At 43.7% G+C, this 27,843-nt stretch overlaps 1 protein-coding gene and 1 non-coding gene across 9 annotated transcripts in view; both read right to left on the reverse strand.

The window, feature by feature from the left end:
* Positions 1-27,843, reverse strand: part of Nhsl2 (NHS like 2) — a 159,731-nt gene that overhangs the window by 18,633 nt on the left and 113,255 nt on the right. The gene's annotated exons all lie outside the window — the stretch shown is intronic.
* Trnaa-agc lies at positions 21,875-21,946 on the reverse strand. The gene has a single exon. It is a non-coding gene; the product is annotated as a tRNA-Ala (tRNA).

Consider the following 27,843-nt stretch of genomic DNA (forward strand, 5'->3'; position numbering starts at 1 on the left):
CGCAGCCGCAGCCCCTTCTGCCACCATTGGAGAGGCCTAACATACGGCTCTTTTCTGGCGATCCAGTCTACCTGGCTGAATTCCTGATGCAGCTAGAGACCTTCATAGCTGACCATGAGGATCATTTCCCTGGGGGTGCTGAGCGGGTGGCCTTTCTGATCTCCTTTTTCACTGGTGAAGCGAGGGACTGGGCCATCTCTGTCACCCAGGAAGGAAGCTCCCTGCATGCCAACTTCCCGCGCTTCCTGGATGAAATCCGTAAGGAATTCCGTGGCCCCATACCCCCACGAGTGGCTAAAAAGGCCATACGCAAGCTCAAGCAGGGAGACTGTACCCTGGGCAGCTATGCAGATGCTTTTCAGTTCCTGGCCCAATTCTTGTCTTGGGATGACTGCCGCCTCCAAAATCAGTTCCTCAAAGGCCTGTCGGAATATTTCCGAAAGGAGCTCTTATGGTCAACTGAAATGGCCGACCTGGATGAGCTGATTCTTGAGTGTGTGGAGATAGAAAGAAAAGTGCGTATCCCCAAGCCAATCAAGCTCCCTGGGGTGCGCAATGTCGTCCCTCCTTTTGCTCCCACCCCTGATGAGGAAGATATTATTGATGAACAGCGCTACCATGAGGATGATGAAGATGGGATATGCAGGCACAGCTCTTCCCTGAAGGACCAGGACATAAGGGCTTTCGGGCAAGAGGTGATAGAGGAGGAGGAGGAGGAGGAGAAGATGAGGGAGGAGGAAAAGATGAGGGAAGAGGAGAAGATGAGGGAGGAGGAGAAGATGAGGAAGGAAGAGGAAGAAATGAAAAAGGAGAAAGAGAATGAGGAAGAGGAAGAGGAGGACGACGACGATGATGATGATGATGAAGATGATGAGGATGATGAGGAGGATGAGGATGAAAATGAGGAGGGTGAGGAAGATGAGGATGAGAAGGAAGAGGAGGAGGAAGAGGAGATGAAACAGAAAGAGGAGGAGGAGATGAAGAAGAATGAGGATGACAATAAGGATGAGGAAGAAGATGAAATTGAGGTGGGGAGCCAGGAACCAGAGCAGGAGCCAGAACAGGAGCAAGAGAGGGTTCCATTGTTTGAGGAGATGTTTGGTGAGATGGGCCATGAGCACCACCATCACCACCACATCCACCACCACCATAATGGGATCCATGTGATAGAAGAACTGATGGAGATGGAGGAGCCTGTTCTTGTTGACACTTCAACCCAGACGATTAGCACAACCATTGGCTACCATGCTGAGAATTTCCTGGGTGCATCACCTCCCATAATACAGCCCAGCAGACGGAGGAACCAGAATCGAGTCCCACTTCTGGAGGGCCTTCCAGGTACCAATTCACCATTCTACAGCTCCCCACCACTGATTCGCCGTGCCGGTCGCTTGGGGCAACGCCAAATTCGAAGACGTCCCCCGGTGCTATTCCGCCTTACTCCAAGACAGGGGGGCCACCGAGCTGCTCGTGGCCGAATTCGCGTGTGAGTGATGGGGCAAACTGGCCACCTGGAACACACCCTTCTACTGCGTCCCCTGCCCCTGCTATTGCTGCCACACTTGCCCCATGTACTGACCAGTCGTTAAGGGAGTTCCAGACCTGCCCAACCTGAAGAAGACCTGCAGAGTTCTAGACTGTCTTGCAACCATGATCAGAGAGTGACATGTGCTCAGCCAAGGCCACCTGGGAAAGGATAGGATAGCAAAAGCTGTCCTCTTGGCATATACTCTGCTCAGTCCTGCCACAAGCTAGAGAGCAGGTTTCTGGGCCTGTTCTCGTGAATGAACTGGTCACCCTTTTGTATTCCCCTCTAGTTGTGCCCAGCCTCTCCTGCGTTTATTCACCCTGTGTTCTACAGTTTTATCCTCCAACTGGCTCACCAGAACTTCACCCAATGCCTCATTGATCTGCCCCAATGATTGAAAGGACAAGCTACATTGAACTCCTAAAGCCACTGAGGCCACTTACTAAATATAATGGACAGCGAGCAGGACGACACCGGGAAATGTGCCTAGAAGGCTATGCTTGTTTTGTGCTACACCTCCAGCAGAAGGGCCTGGAAGAGGACCTACATGTAGCCCAGTGAGAGTGTGCAAAGCCACATGTAAAACTGACAATTTGAGATTTGTTTGTCCTTAACTGACTGTGGCAAGCTGCCTCCACTTCCAGCACTTGAGTTCATCTTTCTTCAGACTCCTATATTAGGGCCCTTGGAACGGCTTGGCCAAATCTGGGGCCTTCTCCTCTTACTACACTGTCCTCCTGGACATCCCCAGAATACAGCTTGACATGGCAGGCCCCACCCCTTTCCTTGATGGTGCCTAAAGGGGCATTTGGGGTGGTGGAATAGGAGGAGGAAGAGGGAGAAACCACATGACTGCTTCAAATCCTACAGAGTAAATTTCCTTAGGGAAGAGGGTCTCCTTCCCCAGCCAAAGGTCTCTGCCAGCAACATTCTGTCCTAGAGGCACCCCACTAACCTTCCCTTCCAAGATAAACGGCCTGCTCCTTAACTCCCTCCAACTCTTAAGGAGGAGAGTTGGAAGGTTGCCTCTACAGAGATTGTACCCACTGCAGCCTTGCATCTTGGACACCTGCTTGGCTCTCACATGGGGGTGAGTCTCTGGGCTGTTGCTGTACTTTGACTGGACAGTAAGGCTGATGGTGGTGCTGCCTCTTAGGCATTCCTGGGACTCCTCAGTACAAACCCAGACAGGTGCCCTTATAGAGAGACCTGCTGTTTGCCTTGGGTCCAGAAAACACTGCTTCTGCAGTGAAAAATACACATTTACTATGTCAGCTCTGGCCATGAAATGCCAGCCAAATCCACTCCTTGCCTGAACTGCCCCTGGACACTGAACTCTCTGCACAGTGCCTGGCAGCTGGGCAAGTGCAGCCAAAGTGTCTGTGGCCAGAGGGAAGAAAACAGTGAATGAAGTGTCTGTTCCACACCAGAGTCTGACAGATAACCTCAGCCCAGCCTTGGGATTTGGGGCCTAGAGGCCAGAGGAAGGAGCTGGAGGAAGAGGAGTCACAGAGATCCAGTCCTCAGACTGGTTTCGGGTGAGATCTCTATTCATCAGTGGGAGGTAAGATGCCCTTTTGTTTATCACTTTTGTTTCTCAGCTTGGGAATCAGTGGGGTCAGGTTCCTATAACCTGTTGCTACCTTTAAAAAAGGTTCCCCAAAGAAAAGAATAATACATAGTCATTATAGGAAAATTGGAAAATGGAGAAAACCCTAAGGGAAAAATATCCCAAACATGCAGGATGCAAGTACTGTAAACAGTTTGCTGCCTTTCATTCTAGTGTGTGCTCCCTGTGTCTTCAAAGCTGAGATCATCCTGCTAGCTCTCCATCAGCAGGATTTAAAATGGCTGCCACCTCTGCCATCATGGATACTGAATAATTTATTTAAGAATCCTCCTAATTTGTTAGACATGTCAGTTGTCTGGTTTTCCCCATTCCCACCAGGGGAGAAGTAAACAACCTTGTAAAGATAGTTTTATCTGTTTTTCAGCTTATTTCCTCGGGAGAGAGTTCCAGAAGGGGAACAGCTATTCATCGAGGCTGTGGATCCTGTTTGCTGATGTCAACATGCTGGCCCTGCTGCCTATGAACTTGTGGAGAAGTGCAAAGGACAGGTGCCTTGCACCCCCACTTCCAGGGACCCCTCAGCACAGGCCCTGCCTGTTCCCATGGTGCTCACCCTGAACCCTTGCAGCCTCAGCCAGGGAGAGAGTGGATGAGCAGTGAGCTGGTTTCCGGGCCTCTAGGGGCAGAGGGGGCTTGGGCTTCCCTTTGACCCTCTCCCCGCTTTCCCAGATCTTCAATATTTGTTGTGATGTGACAGCCACAAGAGCTGTAAGAGGAACTATGAGCTTTGGGTTTTTCCTTGGGTTGAAAGAGGGGTGGGGGGTGGGTGGGAAATGCATGCAGGGGTATGAAGGCAGCCCAAGGATTCCCAGAGGCTCGGGAGGAAACCCCCTTGAAATAAATGTGTTATTGTTATTATTGTGTTATTGTTGCACTACTGTGTTGTGAAGATAAGAAATTGCTCTGTACGCTAAAGCTTCTCTCCTCAATAAAAATATAAAGGGTGTGTAAAGATCGTGTCTCTCTGTGTTATTGAGCAAGCAGAGATGGGTACCTAGTAGGCATCAGGTACTTTCTAGGCACCCTGGAACCCCTGCCTGAAGCCTTGAAATTCTTAGATGAGCAAACCTTTGTGGATGGCAGAAATTGTTGGGAGGGAAGTAGAAACATGGGGCATCTTGAAAAATTGCATTAGTTCTACACATGCACACACAACGCCACTTTGAGTGAAAGAAGGGAGGGAAGCCAGGCTAAGTGAGTAGGGAAGAGTGCCCTTCCACTTTGTGGCACTAGGTGGTGCTATGAGACGCCAGTGAGCTAGCTGGTGAAGCTTTAGAAACACACAACCCCAGAGCAATTCATGCAGTGGCTTTCCAGCAAGATCTCCAGGCTCCTTGCAGACTGTGGGGTCAGAAGAAACTCAAGCCCATTCTTGGATTTGTCCAAGTTTCCCAGATATTTTTTCCCCTGGGGAAGTGGGTAGGGAATGCTCATTAGGCCCCTGTTAGTTCTGTGCCAGGTGCTTCACATCTATCATCTTACTTCATCCTGAGGGGCAGGCACTATTCTCACCTTCATCCTGGACATGAGGACACAGGCATAGGGAGAGAAGTCACTGCCCCATTGGTACCTACTGAATGGCTCCTTCACAGCCCCACAGTTGCTAATTAGCTCCTGAGACACTTAGCCCCACCTCAGCCCCTACTTCACTGGTCCTTCTGTCTAATAGGCCAGGCTGGTCTGGTTCTGCCCTGCCCTGCCTCTTTCTCCAGCTTGAAGAATTCCAGTGGAGATACAGCTCTCATTTCTGAGGCACATTTGCCTTGCATCCTTAGAGTAAGGAAGGAGGAAAGGAGGGAGGAAACCAGCATGTTTCTGATCGTGTTGGGCCCTTTCACCAGCATCACCTCATTTCATTGCCAAAATATTTCAGTGAGACAGATAATGTCTCCCTTTAGAGCTGAGGGATCTGAATCTCTGAGATTTTAGGTTCCATGGGGGACTCCAGGTCTTTGTGACTCACAAATCCATGCTTTCAACTCTAGTGCACCATGCTGTCTCCCAGGAAAGCCTCTTGACAAGCGCAATCGCAGGCCAACTGCATTCTGAATCTTGCCAAAGAAACCAAGTATGTGTCAATTGCACTAGCTCTTGAGCCTCTAGGAAAACCAGCCAGGTGGTCATTTGTCCTGCAGGGAAGGGCCTGCCTAGGAAGGCTAGTGGCAGTGCTAAACATGTGGCTGTCTACACTTTTGGAAGAGGGATGGGGCTATGGAGCTGTGAGCTGCCTCAGTGAGCACTGGGGCTCCCACTAAGGCTTCAGGGGGTCAGAAAAGGTCTCCAGCAATCACTGCTGGGATTCCTCATGATGCCACAGGTAGGAATAAATGAGTCCAGGTGGTATAAGGACCAATCAGGGCAGGTAAGAAAAATAGAAATCCTTATCTCAATCCTTCAGTTGGAAGTCCTGTGAAGAGACTGTGAAGTCCTGTGAAGAGAGCCTGAGATTTTAGTCCATCCCTGCCATTGATTCCATTTGGGATCGTGGAAAAGTCCGATCCGCTCTCTGGTTTCGTCTGTTTTGTCACTGTTGAGACCCTGGAACCCAGCACATGGCTTGGTACACAGTAGGATCTCAACACTAGTCTGGCACATAAATGAAAATGTGAGTAAACAGGCTGCTGGATGGAGACCTAGAGGAAGCCTGCTAAGGGCATCTGCAGGGAGTACTAGAGGATTCCCTCCAAAATGGAAACAGGAGCTAAAAAGTATCTCCCTCACCTGGAGGGATATATTGACATGAACTTACATTCAGGTTCAAAATCCAACTGCAGGAGCCGGGGTTGGGGAGACATGGCTTAGAAGCATGTGAAAAAGAATGCGAGTGTATGTGGGCTGAGAATGAACTGGCAGATTAGAGATGCTAATGCCTTCCTGGGCTGCTGCAAGCACCTAGAGGTGAACAGGCCCCACCTGGGGTCCTGCCTTCCTAGCAGGAACCTTTTTGCATTGAGGAGCAAGGAAATACCAGAATCAAAGAAAAGAATGAGAGAAAGGGGGAGGCAGTGGAAGGGTGATCAGAAGGGTGAGGGGTCCCCAAGTCTACTCCCACGGGCTGGGGGAAGGCAGAGAATATCTTGCAACGTGTGAAGCAGGCTGGTTTGCTGTAATCACCCTTTTTATAAGTGAGGAAATGGGCAGCCAAAAGGCCAAGCAACTGGCTGAAAGTCACTGGCCTCATGTCTGGAGTTTGACCTTGAACCCCAGCAGTCTGACATCCAGAACTGGTGCTCTTAAACTCTACCCTCTACCCCCACTGAGGCTGAAAGAATCAGAATCTCCAGGAATTTCTATTTCTATAAAGCTCTCTAGACAATTCTAATGCCCAGCCCAGCCCAAGGCAGAACAAAGACTTGGGGACTAACTAGCCCAGGTGACATTCAATGGTTCTAAGCCTTCCCATACAGTTCCCAGAGCAGGAACCAGCCCAGAGACCCAGTCCCATCAACCTAGGAAGTGATTGAGAAATAAATGTGCTAAGATTCCCCAGCATGTACCATGGTCTGATGTAAGCTCACCTATCCTGGACACATCCCTCAGATAGCTGCTAATACCCTCCTAAGAGAAACTGTGACAAAGGGTGGGTGCTAAAGTCTGGTTTTGGGAAACTAGGTCCATTGGAGCCAAAGCTTGTGCCCTTGACCTCCAGAACTGGCTCATGAGGCTGTGGGAGGGGCTGTGTGGGTTCCTCTGGGGGATAAGCACAGGCATTAACAAGCCCAGAAACTACCCTCAAATGGGGGGGGGGTGTCCACCTCGGGCTAGCACTTCCTGCATCCTGCCCAGACTAGGGAAAGCTCAGCAGACCACCTCTCCCTGGGGACTCCATGCAGAAACACAAAGCCCAGAGTTCTTGGTTGCCCTGGTAACAGCAGGACCTACTTGGAAGAAAACAGTCTTTTAAAGGCTTAAAAGGGTGGATATTTCCTTTGACAGAGAGCAGGCCCTGACCTGCTCCCTGCATCCTCCTCCCCTTCCTGTCAGCCCCACACATATGGGTAGAGCTGGGGCCCCTCATCTCAGCAACTCTTCTAATGGGGATGGGGGTGGGGTGTGTATTTTCTGGAAAGCAGGGCCCTGGCTTTTTATTCTGCTCTCACTGTGGGCTGTTAATGTGAGAAAGAGGCTGAAATGGAAGGTGTGAATTCCTGGCAATGGCCTTGTGGCCCAAGGAAGCCTCATCTTGTAGAACCCACACAACAGAACATGAGGAAGGCAAGTGTTCTCAGCAAGTCTAGTCTTCCTACCCATTTACTGCACAGAGATGAGACCTGTCTGGGCATGGGACACTGTGGAGGTGGCCAGAAGTTCCAGACTTCTTCCTATTTCAGCATCTCTTCCTCTCCCTCCTGGACTATTAAAGTAGCTCCCTGCTAGTCTACCTGGCCCCTAATCTCTACTTCTAATCAATGTATCTTCTATATGCCTGTGTGGTGGTGTTGGGGGCATGCTATGGTGGTCCTTTGAATTCACAGATTTGGGCTTGTTGCTCCTATACAAAACCCTCAATGGCTCCCCTTCCTCAGAGGAAGACTTGTGGACCAGACTCTGGCATTCTTCACTATCTGGTCATAAACCACCCATGCTGTCTCATCTGCCCATGCTATCCTCCTTTCTCTTTAGTCCAAACTTCAGACACCATGAATGAGTTCCTTCTTTAATTCATATATCAGGCCCTCTGGCTTCTCTTTTTGCACATTCCATTCCCTTTGCCTTAAAAATTCACAAATATTCTGGGCAAAACCATAGTCCCAGTTACTTGGGAGGCTGAGGTAGGAGAATCACCTGAGCCCAGGAGTTCAAAACCAGCCTTGGCAATATAGTGAGAACTGGTGAGAGAGAGAGAGAGAGAGAGAGAGAGAGAGAGAGAGAGATTGAGATTCCAAACACAGGTCCCATTCTGAAGTAGAATAAATAAGAAATAGGTAGAAAAGGGATGGGGATGTGGCTCAGTGGTAGGGTACTTGCTTCTCATGCATGAAGCCCTAGGTTTAATCTCCAGCACCACAAAAAAAGGAAAAAATAAATAAAAGGTAGAAAGGTTACACAAAGGAAGGACAAGAAAATAGTATTTTTTTTTTGCAGTACCTGGAATTGAACCGATGGGAGCTCTATCATTGAATATAGCAACATCCCTAGCCCTTTTTATTTTTAATTTTTAGTTGTGACTGGGTCTCACTAACTTGCCAAGGCTGGCTTCCAACTTGCAGTCCTCCTAAATAGGTGGGATTACAGGTATGCACCACCACTCCTGGCAATAAAATAGAATTTTAATTCAGAAGTTCAGCATACTTTTCCAGACCTGTCACTCCTGGAGCCTATCTCCCTTCCAAGCCTGTTATTCCTAAATTTTTAGGAAGTCTGTAAATTTATCTGTGCACTGTTAATTACCTCCCCACCTAAATAGAATAAGCAAAAAAAAGACATTTTGAAAAACCTATAATTTAGGGGACTTTCCAATGCTATCTATTGGTCAGATAATGAAGACCACCTCAGCCTAAGGATCCTAGATTCACTAGACCACCAGAAGCTGTCTTGAGATCACTGGACTCAGATCATTCCTGCCTATCTTTCCATACCCACCCCTCATCAGTTTCCTTTAAAAGAAGAGTTATGAATTCCAAAAATGCATCTCTCACTCTTGAGATGGTCCTCGTTGCATTCTCCCTTGAATGTGTATTCCTTGCCTTACCCCCAAAGGCATCTCCCTTGAGATCACTCCAATTCTCCCTTGAATACATTCTACTTCACTAAAAGAACCTCTCTCTATGCCTGTGAATGGCTTGTGCTGAAATTCTTTTTTGTCACATATGTCAAGAACACCACTGGTCCTGAGTCAAGTCTCTTAGGGAATTCCTTGGATCTTCTTCAGAGAAACCTCTCCTCCTGTGACAACTCCACCTGGCAATCTTCTCAGCTTCTTCCATGAAGCTGCTTCTACTCTGCAGAAAAGCCCCATCCTTTCTGAGTTTCCACTCAGCCCCCTACCTCCAGGTCCTACTGGTCCCACTGGCTTGACCAGACTAGGGAATCTGGGTGCAGAGGCTGGCCCATGACTACAATGTAAGCTCATGGCTACAAGGCTGATATTCAATGTTAGAGTGTGAGAATGTGGTCTTGTCTCCTTTACAAATGGAGGCTGCATTGACAGTAGCTTGCTTTTTTGTTGGTGTTGTTGTATGTTTATTTGTTTATTCGGTACCAGGGATTGAAACAACCAGGGCATTTAACCACTGAGCCACATTCACAGCCCTGTTTCTTTTTTATTTTGAGACAGGGTCTCGCTAAGTTGCTGAGGTTGGCCTTGAACTTGAGGTCCTCTGGCCTCAGCCTCCCGAGTCATGGTGGCACATGCCTGTAATCCCCATGACTCGGGAGGCTGAGGCCGGAGGACCTCAAGGGATGATGGGATGGCCAAGGGATGATGGTATGCAAGTGAAGATGGGAGCCCCCCCCAAAAAAAAAATGTTGGCAGTGTGAATAGTAGTGATGAGCAGGGATGAAGAAGCAGGAGCTTACAGAATAGGTTGCTCCTTACCAGCTGAGCTCCCTGTTGATGACCACCATCTCTTTGGAAGTCATCACCCCCTCTCAGTGGTATAGTAGAGAATGACCTCTGCTGGGCTTGAGAGTGACTCAGACCTGGTTTTGAAACCTGGCTCTGCTATTCCCTTGCTGTGTGCCCTTGAATTTACTGGTTTACTTCTCTAAGCCTTAATTTCCTTTGTCTGAAAATGGAAGTGATAATAAAGTATATTTATAAGCTCATTTATATGAACTAGCAACAACGAAAATAGCTAGTACTTTGTTAGCACTGAATGGGGGGGCACTAAGTGCTTTACATATATTAATCATCACAATCACACTATAAAGTAAATAGTGTTATTACCTCTCCTTTGGTATATTAAGAAACGAGGCACAGGCTGGGGAGGTACATCAGTGGTAGATCACTTGCCTAGCATGCAAGGCCCCAGTAAGTAAGTAAGTAAATAAATAAATAAATGGCCCAGAAGTTGAACCTGCCCAATGTCATTAGCACAAGCATGCAAGTTCTTTTGAATCTTGCAGTAAAATAGTCAAAGCTCTGTGGTTCAGGAATGAGGCCCAAGATCCAGGGCAGGGACTTAACCATTTTTAGGTCATGGATCCTTCTGGCAGTTTGGCAAAAACCTCTGGACCCCTTCTCAGAATAATGTTTCTATGTGCAAAATATAAAATACTTAGAATTACACAGAAAACCAATCATACAGAAGTTGCTATAAAATATTTTTATCATTCTTTGGTCCAGTTATATCATGATCTAATAATGATTAACTCACAAGATTTAGTAGCAAGCATGTAGATTAGAAATGTTGCAAATTGATGAGCAGAAATAATTTTTTGTGTGTGGTGTTAGGGATTGAACCCAGGATGTCACACATTTTAGGCAAGTGCTGTACCACTGACCTACACCCCCAGCCCATAAGTGCTTTCTTAAGATACTTATAACAACTGCGATGAGATTTGAAAATATTTGTGATTTCTGTTGGTGATAGAGTCACAGATACTATTAACACAATTATGGTTTGTTGCCTACATTCCTAAAGTGAGGAAATGCTAAATTTCAGTTTGTGGTTAGTTGAGAAAAGATCAAATAATTTTCCCATCCAAGTTCACAGACCCCCTAAGTTCTCTCCAAATACCACTTGGAGGTCCAAGGAGCTCAAGTTAAGAAGCTCTGCCCTAGGGTGTCTGAGAAAAGACAATGGCTTCCCTGTCAGCTATGGGGATAAGCTAGGGGCTGGCAGAGGGACAAGTGCGTGGTTTCTCTTTCAAGAACTGTTTACAAAAATCATAAAGTCTGGCAGCTCCTTCTTCCTCTTGGTCTTGAGTCAGCAGCCCAGGGTGGGGCTGAGACTGTCACACTTGGTTTGAGTTTCAAGCTCACCACGCACCCATCCCAAAGAGTTGATTTCATTGCCATTTCCTCGCCAGGGAAATGTTGGTGGATTTTGCTCCATCTTAAAATTGCTTGCACAAACAGATTTCCCATTAGTCTGGAAATAATCTTGAAGTGGACATATTGTTGGCTCTAAGACATTTTCTGAATTAATGAATGCTTTTACCCTGGCACCCCAACCAGGCTTAGGGCTTGCAGAGAGGAGGAAAGATTACCAACTGGGTCAGGCACCCCAGAATACCAGTCAGAATTGGTACTTGCCAAAAATCCCAAATGCTTTTTCCTGGCTTCCTGACTTGCCCACCTGTCAGTAGAGTTCCTGCCAACCAGGGCAGCACAGTCCTGGGCACTAGTATAACCACTGAGACATATGGTCAGAACAGCAGGAAGTCTTGGCTTTTCTTATTTTGTCTCTGTTTCCATTCAAGCCTCAATGGTGAGCAATGCTCGTGAAGACCAGGTCCCAGGCCTACCCACAATGCCTTGCTTAGGGGTTTCATTGGACCCTAGCCAGGATCCATTGCCTTCTGCTCTTCTCCAGGCTCTCATATTTACTGTGAAATGAACAACACTCAACTGAGAGCCATGTACTAAAAAAGTTGCAGCTTACTTTCTACAATGAGAGGGTGGGAGTGTGATAATCATGTACACCATAGCCACTGGCTAGTAAAGAAGCTGATTCAGAATTAATTTACTTCAGGTAGCAAAAGGAACAGAACAATATGCTTTGGGGTTCAGGCTGAGAGATCCACAAACAGGAATGTTGAGAAGATTTATTTTCTTGACTATAAAAGACACAAAATTATGTTCTTAGGTTGGCCAAGGTTCCCGAACATAGGCAGAAGGAGGCTAAGAGGGAAATGGGAATGCAGAAAAATTTTGTTGAACTAGATTGACCAAGAATAAGAAAGATAAGACCTCTGATTAGGAAATTCAGATATGAAAGAGATGATATTAAAATCAACCTTATAGAAACAAAAAGGGTTAAAAAGGAAAATACTATAAACAACTGTATGACAACAATTAGACAACTTGATGAAAAGCCTGAATTCCTAGAAAGATAAAAACCATCAAAAATGATTGAGGAGGGGCTGGGGAAGTGGCTCAAGCGGTAGCACGCCCGCCTGGCATGCGTGCGGCCCAGGTTCGATCCTCAGCACCACATACAAACAAAGATGTTGTGTCTGCCGAAAAAAAACTAAAATAAATAAATAAATAAATATTTTTTAAAAATGAGGAAGAAATAGAAACTCCAAATAAACCTATAACAAGCAAAGAGATCAAATCAATAATCAAAACTACTCACAGGGGTTCAGGGTTGTGGCTCAGTGATAGAGCACTTGCCTCGCATGTGTGAGGCACTGGGTTTGATCCTCAGTACCACATAAAAATAAATAAATAAAATAAAGGTATTGTGTCTATCTACAATTAAATATATATAAAACTACTCACAGGCTAGAGATATAGCTCAGTGGTAGAGTGCTTGCCTAGCATGCACAAGGCCATGGGTTCTATCCCCAGTACTGCAAAAACGAAACAACAACAAACTCCAAAACTACTCACAAAGAAGAGCCCAGATACAGATGACTTCATTGGTAAATTCAACTGAATGTTTAGAGTTAATATCAAATCTTCACAAGCTCTTTCAAAATGTAGGAGAGATAACACTTCTCAACTCATTCTGTTAGGCCACTATTATCCTGATACTAATACTGACAAAAAAAATCAGAAGAATATTACAGACCAATATCGATATAAAAATCCTCAACAAAATATTAGCAAACCAAATCCAGTAATATATAAAAATAATCATATACCATGACCAAAGGGGATTATCCCAGGAATGCAGGGTCATTTTAACATCTGAAAATCAATTAATATAATACATCATATCAATAGAAAAAGACAAAACATGATCATCTCTGTAGGCACAGAAAAAGTATTTGATAAAATGTTCAACATTCTTTTGTGATAAAAACATTCAACAAACTAAAAATAGATGGAACCTTTTTCAACCTGTCAAAGGGCATGTATGAGAAACCCACAGTAACATCCCACTTAAGAATGAAACACTGGATGCTTTCCCCCTCAGATCAGGAACAAGATAAGTGTGTCCACTCTCACCACTTCCATTTAACATTGTACTGAAGGTCATAGCCACAGCAATCAAACAAGAAAAAGAAATAAAAGGCATATGATTAGAAACAAAGAAGTAAACTTTATTTGCAGAGATGACATGATTTCAAATATATAGCAAATTCTAAGGAATCCATTAAAAATCTATTAAAACTAATACACATGCTCAATAAGGTTGTAGCCTATGAAATCAATATAAAAATTGTATGTTTATATACTTGCACTGAACAACCTGAAAATTCCATTTATAATATCATCAAAAGAATAAACACATAGGAATACATTTAACAAAAGTGGGGCATAAATTGTACACTGAAAACTATGATACATGAAAAATTAAAGATGGAAACAAATGGAAAGACATTCCATGTCCATGGATCAAAATTCTTAATATTTTTAAGATGCCAATATTCTTCAAATAGATCCAAACGCAATACCTATTTGAATCCAAATTTCTCTGTAGAAATCAACAAGTTGATTCTGAAACCCATATGGAAAATTAGGGGGCCCAGAATAGCTAAAACAATCTTGTAAAATAACAAAGCTGGAGGACTCACACTTCCCAATTTCAAAATAGTATACAAAGCTATAATAATTAAAATAGTGTTTTGCTAACTTAAGTATGGATATATTGCTCAATAGAACAGAATTGAGACTCCAGAAATAAACCCACACAATTATGGCCAGTCAATTTTTGATAAGGGTATTAATCCCATTCAATGGGGGAAATAATAGTTTTTTTAGCAAGTGATGCTGGGACAACTAGATATCCAAATGCAAAAGAATGAAGTTGGAATTCATTCTCATGCACACATAAAAATAAGCTTAAATGGATCAAAGATCTACATTTAATGGCTAAAACTATAAATGTAGATGGAAACAGGCATAAATCTTCAAGACCTTGCATTAAACAGTGATTTCTTAGATATGACACTAATAGTACCATGGACCAAAAAAAATATAATAATACCATCTATATCCAGAATATATAAAGAACTCCAGAAGCTTAACACCAAAAAACAAACAAATAATAAATGGGTAAAAACCTAAACTGACAGAGGTCAATAATAATAATAATAATAATAATAATAATAATACCATCAAGAAAGTGAAAAGGGGGGCTGTATTGTGGCTTAGTGGTAGAGTGCTTGCCTCACATGTGTGAGGCCCTGGGTTCGATCCTCAGCACCACATATAAATAAATAAAGATATTTTTTAAAAAAGAAAGTGAAAAGGGGGCTGGGATTGTGGCTCAGTGGTAGATTGATAAATAAAATAAAGATATTGTGTCCATCTAAAACTGAAAAATTATTTTTAAAAAGTGAAAAGGCAGCCTACTGAATGAGAAAATATTTGCAAATCATGTCTGATAAGATATTTTGATCTAGAACATAAAAACATCTCTTGCAAATGAATACTAGAATGACAAATAATCGAAGTAAAAATCCAGCAAAGTATCTAAAAAGACATTTCTCCAAAGAAGATATACAAACAGCCAACAAACACATGAAAAGATACTTAACATAATTAGTCATTAGGGAAGTGCAAACAAAAATCTTAATGAGATACCACTTCACACACACCAGGATAGCTATAATAAAAAAAAATGCTGGTGAGAATGTAGAGCAACTAGTACCCTCATACACTGCTGGTGGGAATGGTTTAGCTACTTTGGAAAACAGTCTTGCAGTTCCTCCAAATGTTATAGAGAGTAACCTTATGACCCAGCACCTCTACTCCTATATATACACCTAAGAGATTTGAAAATATATGTCCGCACAAAAACTTGTACATGAATATTCATGACCACATTAATCACCAGAGGCAAGGAGAGGAAGCAATCTAAATGTTCATCAACTGGTTAGTGGATAAATCAGTAAATAAAATGTGTTCTATTCATACAATAGAATTTATCCAGCCATAAAAAAGTATTGAAGTACTGATACATTCTACAACATGGATGGACTTTAATAACATCATGCTATGGGAAAGAAGTTTGTTGCAAAAGACCACAAAGTCAATGTTCCATTTCTATGACATGTCCAGAATAGGCAAATCCATATAGACAGAAAGTAGATCAGTGGTTGCCTAGGGCTAGAGAGGAGCTTGCGGGGAAATGGGGAGTGACTGAAAGTGGCCGCTGAGTTTCTCTTTAGGGTGATGAAATTGTTCTAAAATTGATGTAGTGAGAAATGCACAATTCTCTGAATTTAGTTTAGTATAATATAAATACACTGAATTGTACATTTTAAGTGTTGAATTGTATGGTGTATGAATGCTTTGTCTCAATAAAACTGGTACCAAAAAAAAAAAAAAAAAAAAAGAAGAAGTTTGGGCTGAGCACAGTGGTGCACATACCTGTAATTCCAGCAGCTCAGGAGGCTGAAGCAAGAGTATTGTGAGTTCAATATCAGCCTCAGCAACATAGCAAGGCCCTAGGCAACTTAGTGAGACCCTGTCTCAAAATGGAAACAATTAAAAAACGGGCTGGGGATATAGCTCAGTGGTAAAGTGCTCCTGGTTTCAATCTCTAGTACCAAAATAAAAATTAAAAAAAAGAAGTTTGGTGAGTCATAAATATACCACAATATCATACTGAAGAATCAAATCCCAAGTTCACAACATGTGATTAGGACAGCTATGTGACAAACCGCAAACATTCTACTTTGTCAGAGTAGATCCCAAACAGATTTGGGATATTCACATGTATTAACAGATATGATACCCATTGAAAAGTAACATGGTGACTGGGGTGCAAAGAAATATACCATAAAGCATAACACTGTAGTCTTAGTAAACTTACTAGAGTGTCTACTTTCTAGGGATCATAGTTTAAAAGGGAAAGTGGGGCTGAGTGTAGCGTACATGGTTAGAGTTTCACTACATACCCATTCCAGTTAGCTGATCTGGCTTCTGAATTTTGCAATCAGCTATAGTGGCCCTGTGCTAGGAGTTCACTACCCAGTTAGGACCTGGTAATTATAGATATGAAGATGGCAAGATGGAGACAGAGCCTACTGATTGGCTAGTTGTACTTCTACCTTTGCAGATAGAGCTCTACTTGGAGCTCTCAACAAATAGTTCAGGCTTTTCTGCAGCAACCAGCCAGCAAGATCATACAGGTTGCAAGACCACATGGCTCTTAGCTGGACTATTCTTCCCTATCTGAGATGAGTTCATCTCCCAGCCCCATGTCTACCCCCAAGCTATCCTCACTGGGCCAGCCATGTTTGCTACAGTTATTAAGCTTCCCCAGGTGGACCAGATTCCAGGTCACATCTCTTGCACTTATAATCTTGAGGAATATTGGGTTTGATTCTGCTCCGATGCTACCTGATGAGCTGGGAACCAATCTCCCACCCAAGCGGAGTTGGGACTCATGTGTAGCAGTCCTACATCATGGGGATACTAGAATAATCTTTACTTCAACTCTACCAGTTGCTTATCCACAATCCATTATATTTTTTCTTTTCCAACTGAATTTATTTAATATTTGTATTCCAAAGATATATTTAACCATATTTCTCTCTCTCTCTCTCGTCTGGGGATCAAAAACAGGGCCTTATGTATGCTAAACAAGCACTCTACCACCACACCACACCTCCACCCTTAATCACAATTCAGAATTTTGTGATTAGAGAAAGAAATCACCCAGGTCCATATGCAGACATATTTTTACATAAGTATAATCACAGTAAAGACAATTTTGTACCATTAATTTTTTTACCTATCAAATCACAGAAACATTAGTATCTAGTTAAATTTACTGTCATGCTGAGGGAACAACTTTATGAAGCAGGTGTTATTATTTCTTTCATGTCACAGATGAAGAAACTAAGACACAGAATTTAGAGGGCTTGTCCAAGATTACCCAGCTATAATCCAGGCTGCCTGTTGCCCAAATTTGTGCTTATACTCCTTGTGCGGGGGGAGGGTGGGCTGGGGAGGAATGCTAGTATGTATCAGAATTCTCCAGAAGGCCTGTTGAAACACAGAATATTCTGCCCCACTTCCAGAAATTCAAGTGAGGTGGCCTGGGGTAGTGCCCAGGATCTGCATTTCTAACAAGTCCCCAAGGGACACTGATGCTGTAGTACTAGGACCACCTTTTGAAGACTACTTTCCTACACTATGCTGCCCCTGATGATAGCATATGGGTCAGAGATACCTTGAAACCAAACCTGTCCTTATAGTGGTCAGGAAGGGGGAATTACTTGTCATGTGCCTTTCTCTTTTCCTTCCCTCATCCCTCTTTCTGAACTGGCAGGGCATCCACTGAGCAGTTCAACATCACAAGGGGATTGTCATATTCATTCCAGCCTCAGACTCAGTTAACTAAATGCAATCCCATCTATTAAAAGGACTGATAAATCAGTCCCTGGCCACCACACTGCCCCTGCTACCACTGAATTAATGCCCACGCTGTCACTTGCCTGGTGCCTACAGCCAATTGATCTCACAGGTTAATAAGATTAACTAAAGATTAACTCAGTCAGACTGCCAACAGTCTCCTTTGTCCCTCCAAACTTGAGGAAGTTAAGGCTTTTCCTTGGTGGAAGAAGGCTCTGTCCTCCTCCAAAGAGAGCAGCCTTCTGGGCGAGTGAGGGTATCTTTAGAGAGTAAGTTGCATCAACTAAGTCAAACTTGGTTTTGTGATCTGCAGATGGAACCTGGCTCATCTGAAATTTGATAAGTGAGCACTGGAAACCAACGGATTCAACATCAACAAGGAAGAACAGTTTTGTACATCTGAGTAGGAAAAAAAAAAAATCACTGAGATGTTTGGGCAGCTGTGTTTCCAGGGGGAAAAAAAGGTGATACTTGGAGTTGCAGACATCTGTTTTTGAGGCTCTGCCTCAATAGAATTAATTGTGCATCCTCTCTGAACCTAGGTTTCCTCATTGATAAACATGCCAGGAGTACTTCTACCTTGTCTGCAATTAAAGGACTAGAGGGTCCAAAATAATGTTTGGATCCTGGGGAGCACCAAATGGTTGCTGGCCCATTGTTGACCCTTAAAAGTCATGAGCTAAGGACACAAATCAGGAATGAAGATCAGAACTCAAAGTGGTACATGTAGCCAGGCCTCTGAGTTAAAAACAGTCTTTAGGGCTGGGGATGTGGCTCAAGCAGTAATGCGCTCGCCTGGCATGCGCGGGGCGCTGGGTTCGATCGTCAGCACCACATAAAAATAAAATAAAGATGTTGTGTCCACCAAAAACTGAAAAATAAATATTAAAAAAACAGTCTTTCCTCTTTAACCCCCACCCCATATCTGCTTATATCCTTGGCCTTCATGGAGGTCATGTCTGCCAGGCCGTTTACCTTATGTGCCACCCAGATTCCACCTCAGGGATAAATGACTTACTCTCCTAACAGCCAGTGGAGCTGCCAGAAGGTGCTTTATTGTCAACTGTCTTTAGAAATTGCCTTGTCCAATGTCATACCTCCTACTCCAATAGCAATCTCACCCCAACTCAGGGCAACTGAGAGAAGCTGGCCCACCTCCAGAGCTTCCCCCTCTGATTGACCAATTGACAGAAGCCCTTGTTAGGGCTGTGTTGTAGTTTACATTAGGCTCTGCACAATCCCACTTCCTCACCCACTTAACAGCTGAGGGTTTCAAGAGACTCCCTAAAAAACTTCCTGCACACTAACCACTGCCTCAGAGTTGGCTTCCTGGGACATCCAACTTCCCTTGGTTCACAGTGTGAAAGGCATGTTGACACACATTCTCCCATTGATCCCCACACAACTCTTTAAAGAAAAATTGTCAAACTAAGGTGCAGTCATGCATGCCTGTAATTCCAGTTATTTAGGAGGCTGAGACAGGAGAAGGATCACAAGTTTGAGGCCAGCCTGGCAACTCAGAAAGACTGTTTCAAAATAGAAAAAATACAAAGGCCTAGGGATGTAGCTCAGTTAAAAAAAAGTGGCCCTGGGTTCAATCCCCAGTACAGAATAAATAAATAAGTTATTTCCAGTCTTAATTTTTTTCTGTTATGCTTTTCATTTTGTACTTATTCCAAACACAAAACACATTTAGCACAGTTGAAAATCAGAACATACAAACAAACTGAAAGAGGAAAATAGCATCCATAATCCTACACACCAGAGACAACCACTGTTGATACCCTGGGTATTATCTTTCTGGAAGTTTTCTTATGCCAAACAAAGATGGGATCAGACTGTAAATATCATCCTGTGGTTTGCTCAAACTCTCCCTTGCTACCATGATAAATATTTTCTGACAGCCGTGCTCAGCCACCTGTGAGAATGGGGAAGTGAGAATTCAAAAGCCTGTGGGCTACCACAGACCCTAGTCCAGATCCCTTATGCAGTAGAGATGTGGAAACTGAGGCCCAGAGGAGGGACCTCTTCTCAGGTCCCACATTGAATGACCATGACAGGGATTTTGACATGGCCACTGGAGGCCATCCACATCATCTTCTGACCTAGCCCTGAGTCTTGTCTTTCTAAATGCATGAGCCCCAATAAGGTTCAAATCAGAAAATGGGATTTGCAGAAAAGAAATGAAACCAGCATATCAGTGTTTTTGTCTGTGTCCAGGCCACCTTGTAGGGTTCAGAGCGTAGCTCTCAATCAGGAGGCTGACGTTCTGCACTTGATCCTCAGAGGAATCAGCAAGCTGTGCATAGATCAACCTTCTTGCTTGGTACTTGGTAGCTCCACCTCCTATCTGTCCCCAAACAACAATCAGAGGAATTTTGTTTGCAAAAGTCATTCAGGGATGAGGCAATGGATTTTTAGATATGACACCAAAAGCAAGCATGAGCAACAAAGGAAATACAATTAGATAAACTGGATTTCATTTTAAAAAAAAACTTTGTGCTTCAGAGGCCACCATCAAGGAAATGAAAAGGCAATCCACACAAATGGAGAAAATATTTCCCAATCATATATTTGATAAGGAACTTGAATCTAGACTATAATAAAGAACTCTTACAGGGGCTGGGGATGTGGCTCAAGCGGTAGCACGTCCGCCTGGCATGCGTGCGGCCCAGGTTCGATCCTCAGTACCACATACAAACAAAGATGTTGTGTCTGCCGAAAAAAAACTAAAATAAATAAAGAGAGAGTTTAAAAAAAAAAAAAGAACTCTTACATCTCAAAATAAAAAGACAACAATAAAAAATGGGCAAAATATATGAATAGATATTTCTCTACAGAACATACAAATGGTCAATAAACACATGAAAAGATGTTTGACATCACAAGTCATTAGGGAGATGCAAAAAACCACAATGACATTCACTTTATACCTACTAGCTTGGCTAGAATCAGAATTCAGATGATAACAGGTGTTGGTGAGGATGTGGAGAAGTTGGAAACTTCATATACTGCTGGGAGGAATGTCAAATGTTGCAGTCATTTTGAAAAGCAGCCTATCAGTTCCTCAAGTGATTAAACATAGAGTTTACACATAGAATTACTATATGATCCAACAATTCCACTACTAAGATATCTACCAAATAGATCCAAAAATCTATGTCCACATAAAAACTTGTACACAAAAGTACAGCAGCATTATGCGTAATAGCCCAAAGGTAGAAACAGCCCAAATGTCCATTGAACAGATCATGGATAAGCAAAATATGGTGTATACATATAATGGAACATTATTTGGCAATAAAAAGGAATGAAGTACTGATACATGCTACAACATGGATGAACCTTGAAGACATTATGCTAAGAGGAAGAAACCAGTCACAAAAGGCTGCACATTTGTCTGATTCCATTTATACGTTATGTCCATAATAGGTAACGTAGGTTAATGGTTGCCTAGGGCTGGGAGTGGCTGGGGGTTAGCAGAAGTAGGAAGCGACTGCTAATAAGTAAAATGTGTCCTTTTTGGAATAATGAAAATGTTCTGAAATTAAATGGTGGTAATGGTTGCATATATCTGGGAATATTCTAAGAACCATTGAATTATATGCCTTAAGTGGGTAAGTCATATGGTGTGTGAATTATATCTCAATAATCCTGTTAGTAAAGAAAAAAATCATATCCTATTACTCCCCAGCACAACAGTTTTTCCCATTGCTTCCCATCACTCTAGGCTAAAATGCAGTCTTTACCATGATCTATAAGGCTGGAGTGATCTGGCCTCTGCCCCCACCCCATCTGGCCTCATCACCTACCACTTTGTTTGTGCTATTGCCATCACAGGAGCCTTTCTTGCTGCTCCTCAAACATGCCAGGCCCACTCCTGCTTCAAGATCTTTGTATTTGCTGCTCCCTCTGCCTGGAACACTCTTCCACCAGATGGTCACAATTGCTTGCTTCTTTCCTTCATTAGAATCTTTGCTCAACTATCACCTCCTCAAAGTGACCTTCTCTGATCCTCCTTTGGTGTCACCACCCTCATCACCCTAGCCACATCGCCCTGCTTGCTTTCTTATAGTGCTTACCAACATTTAAAACTTGTTTATCAGTTTCACTGTTTCTGTTTGCCCTACACTGTACTATAAACTCCCCGAGTTCAGGAACTTTGTCTGTCTTAATCACCAGCATAGCCACAGTGCCTGGTGCACAATAGGTGCTCAGTAAATACATGCTGAATGAATTCTATTTCAGTCAACTCTCTTTACAAATATCCACTTCTTATTCTTTTTCTTTTTCATGGTACTGGGAATTGAACCCAGGGCCTCTTGCATGCTAGGCAAGCACTCTACCACTGAGCGACATCCCTAACCCTTTTTACTTTATTTTGATACAGGGTCTTGCTAAGTTTTCCAGGCTAGTCTTGAATTGTGATCTTCCTGGCCCCAGCTCCCTAGTAGCTGGGATTTTGGTGTGTACCACCATACCGAGGCTTCTATTTAGTTTTTGATAGCATTTACTACCTGGTGTCAGCTGCTACCTGATCCTAACCCCAGGGCTACAGGTATGGCCACAGAGAACTGTGGCTTCCTGATGACTTTTATCCTTTCCACTGGTTGGGAACCTCTTGAGGGGTAGAGGAATGGGCATCATTCTGGAATGTCATATAGACATTCCAGGTGTAGGTGCCCAAGGAAGCACTGTTGTATGCTTGACTATACAATACGATTTCTTCTGCAAACATGCCTACCTCTCTGCCCAAATGGGAGTCTAGTGTGGGCATGCACCTGTGGGTAAATAGGGGTTCCCAACCTTGCCTGAACCTTAGAACCATCCAGGGGATGTATAAATATCAACACTTGGACTCCACCTTCAGGGATTTTAATTTACTTGGTCTCAACACAGGCTGTTTTTAAAAGCTCCCCAGGTGAGTCTTGAAAACATTTATTAAGTCTCTGTTATACATCAGGCATTAAGCAAACCCTGTGAATTCATTATCTCTGATTCCTACAACAAATTTGCTTTTAAAAATGAGACTAAGGGGCTGGGGTTGTGGCTCAGCGGTAGAGTGCTAGCCTAGCATGTGCGAGGCACTGGGTTTGATCCTCAGCCCCTCTAAGGAGGTCTGCTGCTCATATGGTTCTGGTGCTAGGTCTAGGCTGCCTGGCAACTTGCCCCAGTTGATTTGTATCATATTTACCGTACTGTATAGTTTTTCCCCAATCAGAAGAGTCTTTATACTCCTTGAAGACAAAAAGCAAGTGTCATATGTTTGGGCTTTCCTCAGGTCCTGCCACAAAGTAGGTACTCGGTAAAGGATTTTTAGTGAATGAATAAGTGAATGTATGAACGTGGATATAAGATAATAGTCTGGTTCAGTGTTTCAGCTTAAGAGTCCCTTGACTTTGCAGCAGAGGCCACAAGTGGAACCTAAGATTCCAATTCCAGTTCTGCACTTATTGTGTGACCTCAGACAAGTCACCTTACTGAGCAAAGATTCATTCTCCATATCTTCAAAATTTAAATAATAAGAATGCCTCACAGGGTTATGATGAAGATTAAAGGTGAGTGTATCAAGTACTTAGCTCAGGGTCTGGCTCACAGTAAATACCCAATGAAGAATAGTTATTATAGCCAAGTGTAGTGGTGTACATCTCTAATCCCAGCTACTCAGGACACTGAGTTAGGAGGATTGTGAGTTTGAGCCCAGCCAGGGTAATTTAGTAAGACCCTATCTCAAAACAACAAAAAGAAAGCTAAGTGTCATGGCACATGCCTGTACTCCCAGTGGCTCAGGAGGTTAAAGCAGGAGGATTGCAGGTTCAAAGCCAGCCTTATCAACTTAGTGAGGCTGTAAGCAACTTAAAGAGACCCTGTCTCAAAAATTAAAAAAAAAAATTAAAAGGGCTGGAAAAGTTGCTCACCTTGGGTTCAACCCCTGGTACAAAAAAAAAAAAAAAGTAGCTATCACTATTTTTATTTGAGCCTCTGCCTGCGTTCCCCTAATTTTGGGAACTTGAAAGGTTCCTCTGCAGCTGAGTGTAGGGTTCACTAGCATACTGAGATAGTGCTGAACCTCTAGTATAAAGCCCTCCTTGACTTCCTCTTATATAATCCTGTGGCCTCAGCCTGCATCATCACAGGCAGGGCCCTGGAGAGTGGCTTCCAGCCACCCTGCATAAACTCAGGTGAGGCAGTAGAATCCTCAATTGGCCTTCACATCCCTCACAGGGCAGAGTCAGGGGTCAGGGAGATATGCTTACAAACTGTTTTCCATTATTCTGAAAACTCTCAGTCTTCAAACATTGCACATAACCTCCACGGCCAAGTTACTTATCTAATTCTGGTTGCCATAACAACTCGACTTAATGAAGGAGCAATTTTTTTTCTTAAAATAATTCGACCCGTTTCCATATCAACAGGGGTTTATTTTGGTTCTGCATGCAGCAAGGGCTTGATAGCCAGCACCCTTTGCACCTTGTGGGGGGGACTGGGATTTCCAGGGGTCCATTTGAGAAGTGGCACAGGGACCTTGGTAGCCAAGTATGCTGAGAAGGCCACACTGTAAATGAGGACAACAATAATAGATCACGGGCACTTCAGAAGTTCTTCTTTGGAGGTTTGGGGTTAAAAGGATGGAAGAACAGGGAAGGTACAAGCCTGTTCAAAGTCATCTGAAGTCTAGGGCCTATATAAACAAATGCCCTGTCACTGGGCCTCCCTCATGGAACCACAGGCTAGGAGGGGAGTCCTGGGGCTGGGTCTCTTCATTGGATAGTTTATAGGAAGTGTGATAGGAGGGGAAGGGCCACACAGTGTACATAATATTTGTGCCTAAGCTGGCTATAGGTGACTAGATTCCTTCACACGTTTACTCATTCAACAAACATTACTGCTGGGCGTGGTGGCTCACACATGTAATCCCAGCAGCTCGGGAGGCTGAGACAGGTGGATCGTGAGTTCAAAGCCAGCCTCAGCAACTTAGCGAAGCCCTAAAAAATTCAGTGAGACATTGTCTCTAAATAAAATATAAAAAAGGGCTGGGGATATGGCTCAATGGTTAAGTGCCCCTGGGTTCAATCCCCAGTACCAAAAACAAATAACAAAAATTACTGAGGACCTACTAGGTGTTGGTATAGGAGTATGTGGGCATGTGCAGGGGTCCTGGGGATGCAATACCAAGATTCAGCCCCTGTCCCCAGTCTGGTGATGAAGTCATGCTCAGAGGCTGTACTCTAGGCCAGTGCTTTTTTAAAAATTTATTTATGTTTTAGTTGTAGTTGGACACAATACCTTTATTTTAATCATTTTTACATGGTGCTGAGGATTAAACCCAGGGCCTTGCATATGCTAGGCAAGTGCTCTACCACTGAGCCATAACCCCAGCCCTAGGCCAGTGCTTCTCAAACGTTTTAGGCATAGGAATCAACAAAACCCTAAGGGGACTTGTTAAAATGCAAATTGTGATTCAGTAGGTGGAGAGGGGTGTGTTTGCAGAGATTCTGCATCCCTTATGTGCTCTCTAGTGCTGCTGCTGCTGCTGGTGGTGGTCCTCATATCTCATTTTGAGTAGCAGGGATTTAGGGAAATTAGAAGTTGATGGAGAAAACATTTCAGGGGCAAGAGGGAAGCATTTTGCCCCTCTGTTCCCTGAATCCTCTGGGGAATGCTTAGTCCTGTGGGTTTCAGCCACATCTCCCATTGGAATAGGGTGACTTCTCATTGAGCAAGGAATTCTGCTTTGCTTTCTGAAGTACTTCTATAGATCTTTGGGGTTTGTGATAAGCAAGAATGAAAAAGTGGAACAAGCAGGGTAGTTAACAACCCCAGCTGAGAGGCAGAATTGCTTCAAGTCCTTCCTGAGGAAGTCTAAATCATTCATATGAATTGGTTCAGGGAAGATGGAACCTTGGATCTTCTCAATTAATACCCTGCTTGGGGGCTGGGGATGTAACTCAGTGTAGAACACTTGCTTAGCATGAAATAGGCCCTGTGTTCCATCCCCAGAATTGCAAAAAAAAAAAAAAATCCTGCTTGAATGCATATTTTGGAGTAGTTGTTATAAGAGAGACAGCCTGACAGGAGTCAAATCTCAACTCTGTGTCTTTCTAAGTCCTGTGACCTAGGGCAAGTCATATCACCTCTCTGCTTCATATACAAAATGGGAATAAAAATCATAACAAACTCAGGGATATTTTGAAGATTGAATGAATTAGTATTTGTAAAGGGCCAGACACACAGTAGGTGACAAAATAGAGTTCATTGATTCTACAAACACTTATTGAGCTCTGTGTTGTAGGCCCATAGACATTGGGGGATTCAATGGTATAGGGGACAGATAGATACTCTCTGCCCTCATAGAGTTCACACTGAAATGAGAGAAATGTGAATGAGTTGGAAACAGTGATATAAAGAGAGAAAAAAACAGCTGGGCATGGTGGCACACACCTATAATCCCAGTGATTTGAGAGGCTGAGGCAGGAGGATTACAAGTTCAAAGCCAGTCTCAGCAACTTAGCAAGGCCCTAAGCAACTTAGCAAGACCCTGTCTCAAAAAAAAGGGGTTGCTGGGGGATGTGGCTCAGTGATAAAGAGCCCCTGGGTTAAATCCCCAGTACCAAAAAAATTAATAATAAAATAAAAAAGGAGAGAGGGAAGAGAGTTAAAGTGTATGTGTGGGGGGATATGCCTGGCAAGAACAAAGGCAAATGCAAAGGCCCTGAGGTGGGAAAGAATGATTGAAAGGAGCCAGTGAATCAGCAAGAGCTTCATTACCTCAAGAACCTGCAGGCTGTGTTCAGGAACTTGGATTTGATGTTCAGCACAACTGAAATCTCTTGGTGGGTCTATGTTTTGGGACAAAGATGAGATGCAGTATGCCCTGACTATTTCCTTCTTTATCAGCAGTGCCAGCAACCTGAACTCAGGATTTCCTTCCCAGAACTTGATCACCCCTCTGAGGCCTGGAGGTTCCAAGTCTAGATGCTCACTAGAGCAGCATGTGGAACAGGATATGCCACTAATTTGCTGCAGTTAGCTCAGGCTAGGCAGCCCAAGGTCTGTGTGCTCTGTAGCCCCTCTTTTGGCCTACATGGAAGGCTCTGAAGGAAACTACATGGATTCAAATTCTTGCTGTATCACTTATAAGCTGTGTGATTCTGGGAAAATCACATCACCTCTCTATGGGCTTCAGTTTCCTCATTCATAAAACAGTGTAAGAACAGTATCTAGCCAGGTGTGGTGGTGCACACCTATAATCCCAGTGACTCAAGAGGTTGAGGCAGGAAGATTGCAAGTTCAAGGCCAGTTAAGCAATTTCATGAGACAGTCTTAAAATAAAAAATAAAATAAAAAGGGTTGGGGATATGGCTGTGTAGTTAAGTGCCCCTGTGCACAATTCCTGGTATAAAAAAAGAATGGTATCTATTTCCCAGGGCAGTTGTGACTATTCTATGCATGACACTGAGGGAAATGTTTTAGGCCTCCACCTGGCACCTAGTGAGCCCTGCAAGATATCTTGTAGACAAGAAGTAGTGGGATATCTTTTTTTTTTTTTTGTACCAGGGATTGGACTCAGGAGAGCTTAACCACTGAGCCAAATCCCCAGCCCTTTTTTATATTTTATTTAGATACAGGGTCCTGCTAAGTTGCTTAGGACCTCACTAAGTTGCTGAGGCTGGCTTTGAACTTGAAATCCTCCTGCCTCAGCCTCTCAAGCTGCTGAGATTACAGGAATGCACCACTGTGCCTGGCCAGGTGGGCTATCTTTGGCTTTGAGATTGTGGTGAGTTAATGGATAAATAAGTGCTATCAATGTCACATAAACCTGAAAACAGGGCAGCTACTGCTGTGGCTAGGATCACAGAACTCATGCTACATGAGTGTTCATGTAGCATGGCATGCAGATTTTCCCCTTCCACCTAGAGGAATCACCAAGAGCTATAAATCTGAACTCTGAAATCCCCTTAGAATCCATTTCTTCCTCCACTCATTAGCACTTTCCCAAATCAAAGCCTCATTACTTTTTATCTAAACATTTGCAAGAATCTCCTACCTGCTGCTTTTCCTTAGAATCTTGCTCTCTTGCAGCCCAGCCTCCATGAGGCCACCAGAGTCATCCTCTAGACATACAAATCAGATCGGTTCACTCTCTGCCTCAAGACTACCAGGGTTGCTGGGTGCTGTGGCACCCACTTGTAATCTTAGCTACTTGGGAGGCTGAGGCAGGGGGATCACAAGTTCGAGGCCAGCCTTGGCAACTCAGCA

This window comes from Marmota marmota, unplaced genomic scaffold (genome assembly GCF_001458135.2).
Source record: "Marmota marmota marmota unplaced genomic scaffold, marMar, whole genome shotgun sequence".
NCBI classification, from domain to species: Eukaryota; Metazoa; Chordata; class Mammalia; order Rodentia; family Sciuridae; genus Marmota; species Marmota marmota.